The sequence below is a fragment of the Podarcis melisellensis genome (assembly GCF_964234715.1).
Source record: "Podarcis melisellensis genome assembly, chromosome: Z".
Lineage (NCBI taxonomy): Eukaryota > Metazoa > Chordata > Lepidosauria > Squamata > Lacertidae > Podarcis > Podarcis melisellensis.
This window is the reverse complement of record NC_138547.1, coordinates 10749599-10767854: the sequence shown is the minus strand read 5'-3', so window position 1 is coordinate 10767854 and position 18256 is coordinate 10749599. Positions and strand designations below refer to the sequence as shown.

General features: G+C 39.7%; 1 protein-coding gene across 9 annotated transcripts in view; it reads left to right on the top strand.

The window, feature by feature from the left end:
- Positions 1 to 18256, top strand: part of RALGPS1 (Ral GEF with PH domain and SH3 binding motif 1) — a 217422-nt gene that overhangs the window by 133333 nt on the left and 65833 nt on the right. The window lies entirely within an intron of this gene.

The following is an 18256-nucleotide window of genomic DNA, read 5'->3' as shown; positions in this document are numbered from 1 at the left end:
ACATAATTATCCTTCAAATTTGCCCAGAGGGCTGTTTTTAACTACTCCTGCCCCTAGGGGAAGCAGTAGTCTCAAAACTTGAGAGAACCTGCTTATTGGTCCAGACCCAGGGGATGAGATTTATCTGTTACAACGATGTACAAGTTGCTACACAATTTCTGTAGAAAGAATTATTGCATTGCTTGCATGATAGACTATATGTGTTTTAGGTTCTTATCCCATCCTAAGTGAGTGGTGCCCAGTACGACCCACCCCCAGCTGCGCTGTTTCACATGACCCAGAAAGCTGTCTGTGGATAAACACTGGCTCCTCTGCCTGAAGTGAGATGAGTGCTACACCCCATAGTCGTCTTTTGTTGGACTTAACTGTCCAGGGGTCCTTTACCTATTCATTGTGCCCCTATGTGAAGTCAGCTGGCTTTTAATGTACTTCAGATTGCATGTTAGTGGCTGCCTGCTTTGTCATGCAAATTCTGGGACCAATTTCAAACTGTTAACTGATTTCCACACCTCGCACACTGACATTAACCTTAGGCATGGAACTATGTTAGCAATGCTTCTAAGTGCACATTTGTCATACTGAAAAAATGTACAGTTCTGGAAAATGTTTCCCTTATCTGTCTGTCTTTGAAAGGCACTTGGTTGAGAATAAGCGGGAAAGATTTACTGAAGAAAGTACCAAGCTTTTTGAATCCTTAGGTTCGTAGTTCATACCTACTTTCCTGGATGATCAGTGTTGATCTGTAGCAGCAATACTTTGATTTGTATTGCAGTGATTACAGTGAAAATTTGTGGGCTGTGGACTTCCAGTTTGCCGCAGATCGCAAGCAACAACCTCTCTGGATGATGGTCCCTTTGCCCACCTGGCCCTCTTTTCAAACTCAACTTTAACGTCTTTCATACTTACACTTACTAGACACCTTATTTTTTTAAAAAAAGTGTAGACATAATACAATACATTCTAAACATGACAGTTATACAATAAAAATCAACAACAGGATAAAAGTGAGGTTAAGACTATCAATGGCTAATGACCACAATAGCTATGTTCTGCTTCCACTGTCAGAGGCAGCATACCTCCGAATACCAGTTGCTAAAATTTGCAGGTGGGAAGAGTTGCTGTTGCACTCATCTCCTATTTGTGGGCTCCTCATAAACATCGGGCTTGACCCCCGTGAGTATGGGATACCTGATGGGATTGTCCAGCAGGGCTCTGGATAAAACCCCGCACAAAGCTTCCAATTAGGAAGCACAGATACGGAGATGGTTTGAGATGCTTTTCTTTTCTGTATATTTCCTTTCTGGGGAAACTCTTCTAGATCTCTCTGAGAATGGAAACCATATCTTTGGCATGAATATGTATGCTTCAGTCATATTTAAATTACAGAATAATCTTAGATGCCATGATAATCTTTGATCAGTTGGTAATTGTTGTTATAGTTAAAATTCTTGACCCATGTGTTTAATTGGCATGAGTTCTCACTATAGGTATATTTAGCAGCAGCCTGGCTGGTGGTGACTAGAGGGCTTGAGAGGCGTTATTTCCCCATTCTTAAACTCCATAGCTGTTAAGCGCCTCTCGGCTTGTGAACAAGGGGAATCTCAAAGTGTACCTATGAAAAACTCCTGGCTGTATTCTGGTCAGGCATTTCAATGTGGAAAAACAGTTCAAGGTTAGGGAACTGTACATTTTTCCAAAAAGGAAAGGATATTGGTGACCTTTCCAATGTTTATGATACTATCTGAGGAAATTTCATATTAGTAGAACTTGGCTGTACCCCAGTAGTTGCTTGCTACCGATGGTAAGTGATTTTGCAGGGTTCATTTGATTGATCACTATTCATCTTTGAGAAATTACAATTCACTGACAATTTGTGAAATTGCAAAACCTGCCACCCCATAAATCTCATGTGTTTGGGTTCATTTTGTTTGTATCTGAAGTCTAGGCTACAAAGCACAAATAATCCTGATGGAGCCAATACGTGGGCCTGTGGAGATTATATGTAGCCTTTCCAGATGAAATCTGTTAAGCCCCAGCATTGACTGCTTTTTAAAAGAAGATCCGGAAACCTGTGGCTTTCAGTTGTTTTTGGACTCCAGTTCCCTTCGGCCCCAGCCAGCCTGGTCATTGATACTGGTAGCAAAGAAGTGGGTGATAGAAGCTGTAGACTGGCAACAATTGGAAGGTCATAGGTTCCTTATACCTGTGGTTTCATGAATTGTTTGTTGCTTTTGCAGCTTGTTGAAATTTTTGGCTTCTTATTCAAATTATTATTATTCTCTCTCTCTCTCTCTCTCTCTCTCTCTCTCTCTCTCTCTCTCTCTCTTTGTGTGTGTGTGTATATAATACAGTATACCTCGAGTTGAATATGCTTTGAGTTGAGCATGTTCAAGTTGTGCTTCGTGGCAACCCGGAAGTAACGGAGCACGTTACTTCCGGGTTTCGCCGTTTGCGCATGCGCAGACGCTCAAAATGACGTCATGCGCAGAAGCAGCGAAAAGCAATGTGCGCATGTGCAGACGTGCCGTCGCTAGTTACGTTTGCTTCTAGATGCGAATGGGGCTCCAGAATGAATCCCGTTCGTATCTAGAGGTACCACTGTAATCATCATTCCCTCTGAAACAGGTGTAGTGGTCTTAGGCCACAGTGCATAATGCAGCCCTCTGGGCTTCTCTTTCTGGCCTTCAGGACTATCCCCAGATGAGTCTGTTCACTGGTCCTGCTCTGACAGAACAGCAGCCCTCAGGTGCTGTTGCCTGGATCTAATGTGCCCTTGAATTGTGGTGATGGTGCTTGCCTGGGTGGAGCGGAGTATGTGGAGATGCTTGTTTATAGAAAGCTCTGAATTCTTTGTGGCTGTAATGTAGCCTATTATACAAAGTTGCATCCATTACTCTGCCCACTGAGTCATGCCCACCACTATCATGCAGCTCTGGAAGGTTTCCCAGCCCTGCTGCAAATAATACAGGGTGATTCATAATGAAGCATACAGTTTAAACACACTATAAAAAAAGAAGAATGTAATATATATTATGTTACCTGTAGAGGAATGTTTAAAGGTTTTTTTTTAGAAACAGTCACAGATGTTCTGTGTGTGCACCCTTTGTCACATGGCACACATCGAACCAGTAATCCACTTCTACCCAAACGCAACTCACCCTACATGTTGATTTTCCTGGGCTTCATTGAATGGCGGTGCAAAAACTATTGACAACTTCTTCTGATATACACGGTCGTCCAGGACTTCTGTTTGCACAAACAGCCCGTAGTTTCAATTTTTTTATGACAATCGTGGATACATTTTCTGCTTGGAGGTTTTTTTTTTTTCCAAATTGCGATCTAAACTGCACAACAGTTACAGATTCCGTTTTGCTCAATTCAAGAACACAAAACGCCTTCTCCATTGCAGACGCAGCCATTTTGCCTGACCTGTCACATGACACGTGCACTATCGCCTGCGTCATTTCCCTCAGTAGCAGAACACAAACTTTATGAGTACATCTGCCTCACGGTTCACAGTTGTGGTCCATGTCATTGCCTTTAGTGTCTTACAGCATCTGGAAACTGTATACTTCATTTTGAATCATTATGTACCTACCGTGTTTCTCTAGTGTTCACAAATTACATTTGTAGTTCAGTAAAGAAGTTTTAAAAAATTAAAGCCATTTGTTAGAAGGAAACTACTGGTTTGTAATATATGAATGCAGTGAACTCATGGCTAGCTACTGTATGGCAGGAGTAGCCAACCTGGTGCTACAGTTGTCATCCCACTGGGCATTCTGGCTGATTCTAATGAAAGTCAGGGTCCACAACATCCAGAAGGCACCTTGTTGAGCTGGCCAGTTTCTGTCGATAACTACAAACTGAATCTTTGTGTGAAAGCCTTGCCTTATTTGTGCAGGACCTTGAATGTCAACTGTTTGGATGCCAGTCAGACCATTGAAATGCTGGGTTAACCTTTCCTGACCATGCTGTGACCCCTTGTTAATTGAAGCTGTTCAGTGATGGTTTTGTTGAATTAAACATCTATCCAAAATTAATCCAGTATTGGTTAAAGACAAAACAACAGCCCAGACTGCTCCTTTAAAGTGGCCCCAACAACCATAAGTAACCAATATGTCATTGTTAAAGTCTGACAAAATCAATATTAACAAATGGTTGACCGCAGAGTGTCAGTGTTCAGGGCAAACTTCATTAATATAAGAGCAGCCTGGAAGGTTCCAGCTGGCTTTTACTAGCAGGACCAAATTCTTGGGACAGCTATATAATAGATGTAGCATATCTCATAAATGGAAAACTAAACGCCAATAAAAATAACAACTATGCTTTCATGCAGCCTTTAATTCCCTTTCTCAAACCATTGTTTTCAGCACTTCCTTTTGATGAACAAGAACCATTATTGCTTAGACTCCAAAAGGTTCAAAGCTTAATTTACTTGCCTCTGGGCTTAGGGAACAAGTGATTCATCAAACATGTGATTTATCTGAGACTGGGATTGTCTATAAGGTAGAATTTCTCAAGTGGATAAGCATGATTGAGATTGTGTTCTCTTCACAGCATCCTGATACAAATTTCCATTCAGAAAAGGAACACAAATTTGTAAACCATTTGTAAGAAGATGCTGTGCTATATGCGTAACATTATCACATGTTATAGATCACAGGAATCTATGTTACAATATTTTGCTTGGTCTGTTTCTTTCAATTTCCTTATTCAAGTTGCTGCTTCGAAGGAGAATTCTAAGCACAAAAGAAATTTTGCAATACTGTTCTGTTTACTGCACTTCAAAAGTAATGAATCTGCAGTTATTACTAGCTGAAGTTAAGGTTTTATGTCTCCTTTAATAACGATAGTTGGCTCGTAGAACAAGCTAGATGCTTCTCATGGAGAAAAAACCAAGAGGAATTGGGTTTTTATTTTTACAGCAGCTGACAAATTAGCAGCTGACAAATGTGACTTTGCATTCTCCTGTTTATATGAGATATGCAGATTACATTATGATATAGTTCACCCAAACAAATGAAAGAAACCAATGTTTAATTACAATGACTTGGACCCCAAATATCTGCAAGAGTGCATTCTCTCCTTTTACAGTCAGCAGAAAAGACTCTTCTTATAGTGCCATCTCCTTTGGAACGGAGAGGTGATGGCTTGCAAGAGAGCCTCCTCCGTAATGACCCCAAACCTAGAATTCACTCCCATTCACCTGTGTCAGGGGCCAACTTTTTTTAACCTTAGGCAGTCACCAAGGATGCACCTATTCTTCCTGCCCTTTGTCTTTTGGATTTAACTTCATATCCCTCTATATACTGAAAGCTGTCAGCTTCCAAACGGAAGAGTGATAGGAGCACCACATCATCAGCAGACAGCTGACAATATATCTTTTTATTCTTAATTGTTGGGGCAGGAGATTATACCTGTGTGAAGCATGGCACCATGCAATTTATATAAAAGTTAAAGGGGGCAGTATGCAGCCTTGTTTCACATCTTTTGATGTTTTGTATGCCTCAACAGGCATCTCCTTACACCCACTCTAACTCCGGTTTCAGTACCGCGATATAGTTCACGGAATAATAATAATAGTCTAAGGTCTATATTAGCATTTGAGAATTTCTCCCACAGTTCTTTGAAGTTTAGCCTTGGTGAGAATTTACCACTAGCACTTGAAACCTAGAATGGCCTATATTCCCATACTTATATAACAGAAATATGTTTTCACATTCCCATGAATTACCATTACATTATGTATTTAGCGGGAAAGTGTGCCTTACTGGGAAGGACTGGATATCCCCTGGTACATATAATGAGAACAACCCATAGCCTAATCATTTATGTCAGTGGTTTTGTTTCTAAAGAGTGAAGCAGTGAACGTTTAACAGGAAAAAAGTATTGCATGCAGATGACAGTGTTGACTGAAGCATGTTCTGCTGACGAGCTGTTTCGTGAACTATTTAGAGGAAAACCACAAAACAACTCTATCAGGGGAAGCTCCTTTCCTTTGTGAATTATTTGAAAGTCATACCATTGTTCGTAAACTGAACTAGACCTTATTTCTTTTGCAATGATTAGGATATGTGACATCCTACCTCAGAGCTTGCTTTTCCCATTGTATTTGCCAAAACTGACCCAGAACTCCTTAGGCTTCATTTGGAAAAGGTCTTGTGTTTGGAAAAGCCTGAAGGTGGGGGTGAGGGAAAGATGAATGCCTAGGTTGTATAAACATTCACTTTGATGCACAAAAGACGAAAGATGAAATGATAAAGGCATCAGTGACTCATTGGGGAAATCGATACAGGCCAAAACATAGAAATGAAGGCGTGGGAGAAACTATGGAAGACAACAATGAACTTCTTGGCTTGTTATACTATAAAGGAAAATATGCAAAAAATATATATATATTTTTAAAATGTATAGGTGGTACCTAACCCCAAGCAAGATTGTAAATATGTGCAAAAATGGATCCAGAATGTGAGGGGGGTGCCAAGAGACAGAGGGGACTTTCATGCACATGTAGTGGTTATGTAAGCAGGCCAAATGAATTTGGGAAATTATATATGTAGAACTAAAATAGAGGTTTAGGTGTACATTTCCCCCCAAAAGAGGCCTTCTTACTAGGTATAATAAACAGTGACATCCCCAAGAAGATACTCTGTCTCTTGCTACACGTGACTACAGCAGCTAGATTAGTGTATGCGCAGAAACCAAGTGATTAGTGTATGCATCAGAAACTAAGCTCATGTATTAACACATGTGAACAATTGTTTAGCAGGGGAAGCCCAAATATTGTGGAATGCATTTGTCTTAACCAGAAAACTTATTTTAAGTAGAGATCCTATAATTTAACTCAACTGTTTTAATGTTTGCTTTATACTCAGAGTTCTCTACCATTCAGTTCATTGAAGGGCTGATCCACACATTCGTTTGTCCCACGTTTTCTAGTATTTTGTGTCAATCTATTATCACCTTTCTGAGAAGTTGGGGGGGGGGTTGTCACGCTGCTTTCCTTGGGAAACCCACAATTTACTGCTGAATTGGAAGAAATGTCAATCCATGGAAAGCCAAAAGAAAAATTTGTCCCTCTTCTGAACTAAAATAGTTTCAGAAGGGAATTTTCCATGCTTTCCCAAGAACTGTGTTGGAGGTGGCCTGCTCCTACCTCATTTCCTCCCCCCACCCCACTACCCCTGCAGGATAATTTTTCCAGTTGTCTCTCCAGCATTGAGCTGTATACTTCTGGTTTTCTCTGTATGCTTAATTTTTATATTCATTTTTCTTTCCTCTGTTTAGCACTCATATAAAAATTGTGACCAAACTGTTTATGTGCTACCAAAAAAAGAGAAATATGTGTGTGTAAAACGTTTGTGTGTTCCCGCTCAGTTGGTTGTGATGGCTCCAATAGTAGCTTTATTTTCTGTCTTTAATAATACATATTGAAAGAGTCCTGGTTCCTTTTGTATATGTCAAATGATTGTCAGATTATCCAGTGTTCTGATTCTCTGGTTTTCTTATCCTTTGACTCTCTGCCACAGATGGTTAGAGCTGAAGGTGGAGGCAACATTAAAAGTGGATTATTGAATATAGGAAGAATGAATGGGGAAATAGTGGGTTTCAGTGACTTTCCCCAAGTAAAATATGAGGCAAAAATCACCAGTTTTCAGGGCTGGTTCAGATGCAGGTCAGCAATCAAGACACAGAGAAAAGCAGAAAAGTTAGCTCTTTATTCAAGAAAACATACAGCACAGAAAGGCTTCTGGACAGGACTGGCCCCTACAACACAATTTCTAGGACTGAAGGTCTTCACCATCTACTTCCCTCTGTCTCCTCCTCAGCCAGACATTTCCCAAGCAGCCTTAAATTACGCTGGTGAGGAATCTGTGCTCTTTCTTCTGCTACAAGCATAGCCCTCCATGTCCTTGGAGACAAGTGGGGAGGGGAGCTTAGTACAGTAGAAGCTTCAAGCTCCTGTGATGCTGCTGCAGCTTCTGTCCCCTCCTCCTCTGCTTCATCTGCTGAGTCTGAACTGCTTTCTGCACCTGGCTCTTCTTGCTCATAAAAGCCTGTTGTCTCTTCAGCCTCCAACCATTCCTCCCTGCCCCTTTGCCCTCTGACCAGTCTTCAGTGTCCTGCCACCACTCCCAGGGCTCTGAGTCTTCCTCCTCTGAGGTTTCCCTAGGTGTTTCCCCAACTGGTGCCTCTCACCACTCCTCTTCATCCATCCAGTCCATGATACCAGTGGGAACATCCAGCCCTGGACCAAATTGAAAACAGGGCAAAGAGGTATGGACTTACGGGAAAGTGTGGCTGGGCCCAAATGTTTGTGGAAGTACATCACTAAACCATCAACTGAAATATACATTATCCCAAACTGTATAAATATTTGCAAAATCCTTACCTACACATATCAATGAATCTTTCTGGTTAAGAATGTTACTTGTCATACCTTCAGAAGTTTTTGATTTTTCACAGCAACACAGCTGCTGTGAAATCTGCATTCTGTAGTATTTTGATATTGCTGTGTTAAAAGGCTTTTATATAATCCTTTTGATTTCCATGACATTTTCTTGGTAAAATCTGTGTGTTTTAACATGTCAAACATTAGTCATTATTTTGAAGCAAAACACTTGCTTCAGGGAATTGAATTTTAAACCATAATATATGCCTGTTCCTCTTGTCTGCTTCAGGTCTACTTTATGCTATATATTTTCAAATGGAATGTTATATGTTGGACAATTTGGAAATAGCACTTAAATGAGATATTGTAAACTTTTTTCTGATTGCTATCTTAACATGTGAATAGACTTCTTGGAGCAGTTATAACTTGCAGAATAATCATCTGGATCCTAAAACAAGTCATGCAAACAAATATCATTTCTTTTTTTGATAGAGTTACAAGCCTGGTAGATCAGGAGAATGCTGTGGACATAGTGTATCTTGATTTCAGTAAGACTTTTGACAAAAGTCCCCTATGATATTCTTGCAGAGAAGCTGGTAAAATGTGGGCTGGATGAGGTAACTGTTAGGTGAATTTGTAACTGGTTGACTGAACAAACTCAAAGAGTGTTCACTAATGGTTCCTCATCATCCTGGAAAAAAGTGACAGGTGGGGTGAAAATATAGCAATGCGTGGTGTGTGTGTGTGTGTGTGTGTGTGTGTGTGTGTAAAACAATAAATTTGATTGAGCTAAAGCTTAGTAAAAGTGGGAAGAAATTTGACATCTGCCTAATTTCGCATGCAGATATGGGAGTATTGAGGTGTATGTTACACTTTGTCATAGGTAGTTCTAAATGCTGCTTCACAAACTTCTGGTATCTTAATAGTTTTGTTTATTTTTAAAGCAATACAATTTGTAATTTCACTTTGGAAGTTTCCACTGAATGGTGTAGTTTTCCCTCATGTACAAAATATCCATCTAACTCGGAGCTTTCCAAACTTTTCACATTGGTGACACACTTTCTAGACATGCATCATTTCATGACATGGTAATTCAGTTTTACTAACAAACCGGATATAAAACTAGCCGCTTTCCAGCCTGTGATGAATGCAGGGAGTGTTTAGCCACACTGCAGCCACCATGCTAAAGTGTTGTGACACACAGTTTGGAAAGCTCTGGTCTAACTGATTGCCTTCTTTCCTTGAAAGACATGTGTTGGCCAGGAGGAATGAAGTGAATGAAAAGTTGTCAAGTTTTAAATTATTCCTATAGAGTAGTTTTTCACTCGAAATTCACTGACTGTAAGTGGTTGGGAGAGAAAACCATAAAGGAATGATTATTTATTTTGAAGTTAATGAAAGGAACTCCAATGGAAGCTGCAAAGTTAGCTTTCTAAAAATAGATAATTCTCTTATCTCTCCCTTATATGGTTTCTCTAATTACTACTTGTCTGACCTTCCAAAAGCATCTTCTGATCTCATATCCAAAAGATCTCAACAGCTGAAGTAATTCTATGTATTTATTTAAAATCATGAGCTTAAATGTAAAGACCTCATCTCATAAAACATTTACTTTTAGCCCTGTAATTTTCCATCCTTGCATTGGATTTCTAATTCAGTAGTGGCCCGAGGCTGCAAAAAGTAAATCTCACTGGGAAAGAGCTGAATGAAGAGTCAGGGCCACAGATACGCCTTTTTAAAAGCTGACTTGATATTGCTTTAATTGTCGTGGCACCTCCACAGAACGCTTTAACTGTTTAGCTGTATTCTAACTGTAGCTCCCTTAGAACTATATAACTCCTATGGCTTTCTATAGGAATGCCGTGACAGGTAAGCTAATCTTAAATTCATAGGGTAGATGAAACAGATACTCTGAATTTGCTCCAGAAAGTGATGATGTTTTTTATTTTCAAAAAGATGAAATTAAACTCCTTTGTAGAAGATATCCATCTGTAAGGTTCCTTCATAAGCCTTTAAACTTGGGACAAGTTAAAGTATTGCTGCAATGCAGCTGCCTCATAAAGCATATTTAGTATATTTAGTATATTTACGCAATGCTAGGACCTGGCCTTGTGTCCTGCAACCAATATATCAGAGAGCAGTTGAAATATGTGCATCTTTGTTGGTTGTCCCAGGTAAGTGTTCAGCAAATCCCCTGGAAGTCAATAGATTGCCCAGTGATCAACAATTATTAGTTGCAAAGCTGCATATGTCTTGTTGTCTTCTCAATACATGCCCTCAGAACATGTCATAAAATATAATACAAACAATGCAGACAATAACTTGCAGCAAAAGCTTTAATTTTAAGCAGATCTCCTTTTGATTAAAATACTTAATGAACAGGAGATATAATTTTATGCTAAACAATATACTCTGGATTCTTATAAGCATTTAAAATTATTTTAAATATTATACTTTAAAAAAATTCCTGTAGGTTTTTGGAATTGGTCATCTTATTACATATTCACATGTGTAGTGCTTCTCTTGACCAGTACTGTCTTCTAGCCAGATGGCCCTAGATTAAAGCAAGGAATCTGGTCACAATTTCTTCTTTACACTTTCCTCTGACTGATCCCATTCATTTGACCACTGGGGTGGCATTTTGTATTAGATGTAACAATTTTATTGGCTTGGCAAAAATCCACCCTCAGTTTACCATTAACATACCACAAGCCCTACCAAGACTAACCAGTCTGTTGATTCATCTCAGCAGAAAAGTTTTCCTGCCCCTTCATTCACGGAAAGCTTCATCCAAATTTCTGCAAACCAAAAAACCCACAGACTTTCTGGCTTCCCCTTCTGACTCTGAGCTAACCTTTTGAAAATGGTGCCTCTGGTTTTGCAGTCTGCTGACGCAGTGCTTTGGGGGTTTTACCAGTCAATGGTAAATTGATAAGTTGCTCTTTCTTGGTGTTCTGTGTTTGATTTAGTACACTGCAACATTGCAAAATAATGTGGAAAAGGTTGTAATGAATAAAGTCTATTAGAGCCAAAGCATTTTTTGTCCTTTCTGTTTTTTCTATCAACGCACTGTAATTACTTCTCTCTTGGAAAAGGGGGGTGGGTATTATCACGCTGTGCCCTAGTGCTTAAGTGTGCCAATTACAGTGTGCCTGTTACAAGAGTCAAAGAAGCGCATTGCTAGTAGCAGTGCTGCTTTCAGACATTAACAAAAGCTGGTTTTGTATAGTTTTGTTACCACTATGTTAGAGCCGTCCTGGCAGTTTTGTGTTATAAAGAGTACCTCCAGACTGTCAGTATTTTGTAGGAGGGATTCAGACACATAAAGTTGGATTGGCACTATCGCACCTTTATATGCTTGGAGGCCATCCAGCTTATATTGCACAAATTAAATGACAAACCTCTCATACTTGCTTACTGGGCTCCGAGAAGGCCTCACGAGATCTTGCAAAGGCCTGAAGAGCCACACAGACCACACCTTTGAGGAGACTCCCTATAACCACTGATCAGATGGTCATTGGTTACAAGGAGACCCTTTCCTAAACTTCTCTGCAGAAAAAGCAGTTTGTCTTCAAAGTGTTTCCTCCAGTGCTTTAAATAAAACAACTTCCTCTTGAAAAAAAATGCATAATATTTAAATTGGAACAATTTTTTCCTTTCAACAGAAAACAGTTTTCATTTCTTCTTTTATTTCTACAGTGGTACCTCGGGTTAAGAACTTAATTCATTCCGGAGGGCCGTTCTTAACCTGAAACTGTTTTTAACCTGAAGCACCACTTTAGCTAATGGGGCCTCCTGCTGCCACTGCGCCGCCGGAGCATGACTTCTGTTCTCATCCTGAAGCAAAGTTCTTAACCTGAGGTACTATTTCTGGGTTAGCGGAGTCTGTAACCTGAAGTGTATGTAACCCGAGGTACCACTGTATTTGCATTCAAAGCAATGCAGGAAAAACTCCACCTTTGGTCTCATGTTGCTCCTTATTCCTCCCATAAGCCTTTGTCATGACACTTCTTCCCTCCTCTTCAAATGGTTCTTCAAATCCCAACTTTTCCCTGAAGCTGCAAGCTCTTAGTCCCTATCCTGAAATGAAGCCTAAAGTGTTCTTTCCCTTCCTATCCTTGCTTCCCTTTCCTCCCTTCCCTACGTTAAACGTAAGATTGGAAGTTGCTTTTAATACTCTACAAAGTGTCATGTACATTGATGCCACTACAGAAATAATAGTATTAGGATATTTAGCTCTATGTAAATAAGAACATTAGAATATGTGGATCATCTGTTTCAGAAGACAATGTTGTGCCATTGAATCTGAATCTTCCATGTTTCTATAGTTGCTTCTGCTAGCTAACCGGAGAGTGGTATACCTCTGAGGATGTTCCAGGGCATTGTGTCATCATATAGCCACCTTTACACACATGTGATTAAGAGGAATGGCATGTGATTCTGGCTTCTTTCATTTTACAAAATAAGACCTGAAAGTACAGGGAACATTTATAAAGGGACTTAGTTACATAAATTACATTACACAGAAACAGTGATTTGAGTCATGTATGTACTTGTTTAAAACTACTACTTCTGCTGTCCTTTTTCTGATGTTTGTTTTTTGTTTATGGTTGTTATGGTAATATTATGAATTCTTTTTTAATTGATATCCCTGGGACTTGGTTTCATGACCTAGGGGACAAACAGTTACTATGGGAGATGGCTGAATGAGGCAGTCATTAGCAGAGGATGCTATGGGGGGCATTACTGGAGCTTGGAGGCAGGCAAATAAATGCAACACCACCCTGATGATGTTCAGGAGTTTGTATCAGATACACCTGAAATAATTACTGCTGCTTAATGCAAAGGTGGGGTGAAATATACGATCATGTTTTTAAGTGTTCTTACTCATCCTTCATCATAAAAGTCCCGGGGTGGGTTACAATAAAACAAAACACTAAAAACAGCTAAAATCAGAAGAATGCCCCCCCATATAGATATCACAAGTTAAAGCACAGGATTAAAAAGTTCATATTCAATTAGGGGCTTCCACAGAGAATGCCCTCTCTCATGTCACTACCCACCCCAATTTCCAAGGATGGTGGAACTAGCAAGAGAGGCCCCTCTCCCGAACTCAACCCAAGAGGGTTTGCAGGGGAGGAGACAGTCGTTCAGGTATCTGTGGCCTTAATTGCTTAGGGCTTTAAGTGCTAATATTAATGTGAGCATCTTGAATTTGCCTGGAAGTGAACCGGCAACCTGTGCAGCTGTTTTAAAACAGGGATTATATGAATTCCAAATGGAATCTTGGCCAGTACTGGCCTCTGTATTTTGGACCAGTTGAAGTTTCTGAGTCATCCTCAGGGGCAGCCCCATGTAAAGCACACTGCAATAATCCAGCCTGGAAGTTACCAGCAGAGTGGCCAAGTCATCTCTGTCCAAAAGTGACTGTAGCTGGCAACAGATAATGTCACCATGGACAGCAATTTATCGTAATGCAGAATTTGAAAGAAAAAAAAAGAACTACTGGACAACGTGCAGTTTGGGATATTGAAATCAAAAATATATTAAAAGTTAGTAAATCAAATGTGATATGAGTGAAGCCAGGTGTCATTTCTTTAGTAATTTCAGATAAAGCAGTTATTAAACCATTCACTGGCACAACACAGATCCCTAACAGAGTATACTATGTTTGAAAACTTATTGTCAGGTGACCAAACATGAGGAGTATTATGTATGATATATAACATTATCTCTAATTTGGAAATAGTAAAAGAGCCAAACTCCCCAAAATGGGAGACAGACCTATTGAGGCTTAAAGAGTACATGTGGAGTCAAATTTTTGACAACTTCATAAGTTTGTAGTTTCCTTGGTAGCTATCATCTGTCCCAAATAATAACTGATCCTGCATATGAGGGAGTCATATTAGATTCTGCCTGTTGTCACTGTCTGCAATTGCAGAACAATAGGGAAATACTGAGAAGGCACTGTTGTTAAGGTTGGTCCATTACCTTCTGAGTGTGTCAGTCGATCAAGTCTAGGTCTCCGTGTTCAACAGAGGCCAATCAGATCTCTGCAGGAAGATCACAAACAGGATGTAATAGAAGCACTTATCCCCGATTACTTTGCCTCGACTTGTGAACATGGAGGTACTTTGTTTCGGTGTCATGTCTAACAGCCATTGAGAGACTTATTCTCCATTAATTTGTCTAACCTGCTTTTACTGTGCTGCACTATGCATGTTTACTCAGAAGTCCCATTGTGTCCAGTGGAGCTTACTCTAGGCAAATGCATATAGGATTATGTAAAAGGAATGCTGAATTCCACATGTCAGTATTGTGCTGCTTGAAAAAATACTCTTTTGTCACTGTGTTTCAGCTCTGTATCACCACTTTCAGGTTAACAGGAGTACAGTACTTTTGTTCTAAATTCAGAACTTAAAGCAAAGAGGCAGTTCTGTGTGGCATAAGACCCTCCTGATGTTTACTCTTTGCTCATGATGGTAAGCACAAAATTGGGGGGTGTCATCACATTGTGGCATTGTGTGTTCAAGCTAACATTCTTGAACGCTGTTATCCTGTAATAAAGGTATTGAAGGGTGACACCCTTTAGGCAATGGGGTGAATCTTGTGGAAACAGGACTATGCTGCTTCCCTCCTTTCCTTCAAAAAAGAAGCTCACATATCTGCAGCTGCTATTTGAGCATTTTCAAGCCAGCTGGTCTGCTTCTCAACTCTATTAATCAATGGGCATGTTTCCAGTGACATGGCGTGATGCGATCTGGATCCTCAACAGGATACTTTTCCTGATCTCTACAGCCTACAGATCATTGACTGTTCTGTGAGGAGGGATGTAGGGCATCGCCAGAGTCAGTGAATTTCTTTTCTTTCTCAGGCATCTCAAACTTATTTAAGTATGAGGAGGAAGAACAGCAAGTAAGTGTCCTGGTGTACCCTTCCTGCTGAGAGCTGCATTTCCCACAAATTCCCTTGTTATTCAATTTAGCAGCCACAGACTCCCTTCTGCCAAGTTACCTCCTCCTCATGTATGCTATACCTATCCGTTGATTAATTGAATTGCAGGGTGTCAGAACATGGTGCTTCCTTCCCCCAGGTGATTATTTGCCTGAGTTCATGATACACTAATGAATGCTGCTATACTGCCCACATATCCTAAGAGTCTGGCTTAAATAACAATGGAAAAGTGTTTGTGTAGATGGAAAATATTTTTTGCCTATGGAAGCAGCTGCCCATGAGCTCACTCTCTGGAAAGCATCCTGATAGCTTCTCATCTTATGGAGCCTCCCCCCACCCCGTCCTCTTCTCCGCACAGTAGCACGTTTAGGAGCCAGGAGTTTAGAAAACTAACCATTGGAGTGCTTTCTTTGGCATCCTTGGATCTGCCTGTTGCAAAAGAGACATTTCAGGCAATCCTGTCCTTTCTAGGGAATGCACGACTGTTAGGAAATGTACTTTATTTCAGGACATTCTCTTTCCATAAAATAAGTATCCTTAGCTCCATAAATCCCCTTGGAACAGGAATTCTAGCTGGAAGAATTGAAAGAAAGATAGCCTTCTTGTACAAATACCATCAGTTCTCCATAAAGCACTTAATGTACTCCATAAAGTATGTTAATCAGAGTAGGCTCGCTGAAAGTAATGGACCTAAATTAGTCATGTTCATTAAGTTCAGTGTGTCTACTCTGAATAAGACTAACAGTGGACTCAGCCCTAAGTCTGTAAATAAAATGTGGTATTTCTTCATTTAAGTGGCTTTAATACATTTTAAAGATTATGGGGTAGAAACCTGATTTAAATGTGTACTCCATTGCTGTGGAAGGCAGAGAAAGATGCTCCAAGCATAGGAGCCAACTCCTAGGGGCTGAGGTCCCTTTGCTCCCCCCTAAAATATTTGAGGGGGCTGCCCCTCCCCAAGTTGATAAGCATTGCCATTCAAATGGTGTGCAAGCGCTGTGTCTTGTGATTGATTGTGACAAGACTTTCCTGGGCCATCCCAATTTTTGGTTCAAGCTGGCACCCTTGGCTACAAGTAAGACAATATGGCGTTCATAATAAAAAGTTGGTTGTTGAGGGTACAAATTCAAGAACAGCCATATCAACCCCATAACAGTCATGTGATAGAAGTTGTGCTGCAAGCACAACTTGAACACCCAGTAAACCTCATCAGCAGGCAGGGATTTGAACCTGGGTTTCCCACATCAGAACTAGCACACAGTAAAGGCACCCCAGCTTTTAAACTTATTGGTAGCAGTAAATATATTATTTGTAATATCCTTATCAGGAGATGTTGCATGGCATACTTTGAATCTAGAATGGGGCAGTGGTTCCTTTGACCATTAGCTGTTCATTATTGCACTAGATATTTGATGGGAAGAAACAGGGTCTGCACCACTTGTAACTTGTTGAATGCAAGCTACCACCTGTGTGTTGTGGTCTTAAAGGTGCTTCACAAACACACCTGCTTCTACAGTCTCAAGCAGATGGAGGAAACAAGAGAGTTATGCTTGAGATAGATATTTTTATTATTGCAAGTTTTTAAAGCAGTTTATAACATTATGTTTTAATGTTGTAGCCTGCCCTGGGTCCTTAGGGTAAAGGGTGTGTAATTATTATTATTATTATTATTATTATTATTATTATTATTATTATTATCATCATCATCATCATCATTAATTGGATAACTATAGAATCACACTATTCTTCACCCTATTCTTTTTACATATGAATGGGGATAATATGTACCTCTTTGTTACATATGAATGGGGGATAATATGTACCTCTTTGTTAATTTTTTCTTGGGACAGACATATGTTAATTTTACAGTTACTTCACTTGCTGTGTATCTAGCTGAGTTTTTATATTAATGTATTTTCATTCTGTAAAGTTTTATACTTCCCCCATTGTTTAACCTACAGTATAACACTTCTAGGTTTTGCTGCTATACCACCACATACACTTTTATCTAACCAGAAGAAAAAGCAGAAACAGAATATCAGAAATGAGAAGAAACACTAGAGAAAACATTTGCTATTTTTTTGGAAAGTACAAACTATTTCCATACTTTTGGGCAACAGTTTGGGAATAAGATATTTTTCTCTATCCACAGTCACTTGCTGTTGTGTCCCCTTGGATCATTACTGACTTTTATTTGTAAAGAAATGATTGTCCCAGCTAGGAATTCAGTTAAATTTTACTCTGGGTCAGCAAGGCAACAATTACAAAAAAATACGACCAGTTAGTGCATGGTTTCACAAGTCTTTTGTTTTTTTTCCAACCACACATAATTTAATGCTTTTGGAAATTGAGCTTACCATCTCAGACTTCTTTAGGTAGGTGTTCCCAGGTCTGCATGCCAACGAGAAAGACTACCCACACAATATGTTGCCACTGTAACATTTCCTGCTAGCTATATTTCCTTTCACACCAGAGTTACAGGTGTGGGGGGTGGATGTTTTTACTTCCATGACAGCTTTAGTGCAGCTCTAGAAACCATATGAAGCATCTGCCTGCTTAGTTCAGCTGCAGTCTCACCCTCATGGGAGTATTTAAGGTGCTCTGAAATACTTAATACATTCTTTTTCTACCCAGTGTTCCAAAGTTACCAATTTTAGCCTTCCTGTTCTGGTCACACTTAATTGTAGTGAATGTTCAAAAACTTCCACCACATCCAATTCCACCACCATCATTCTGTTCTCTTTTTCCTCATTTCCATATCCTTTTGTCAAGTTTCAGTGTCCCCAAATATTTCCCCCCCAAAAGGAACCATGAATGGTGTAGAACTCATAAATTTATTGTAATATGTAGCTTAGCTGTTATTTGTTAGGAATAAAACAGAGCACATGAAATAATTTTTATTCTTAAAGA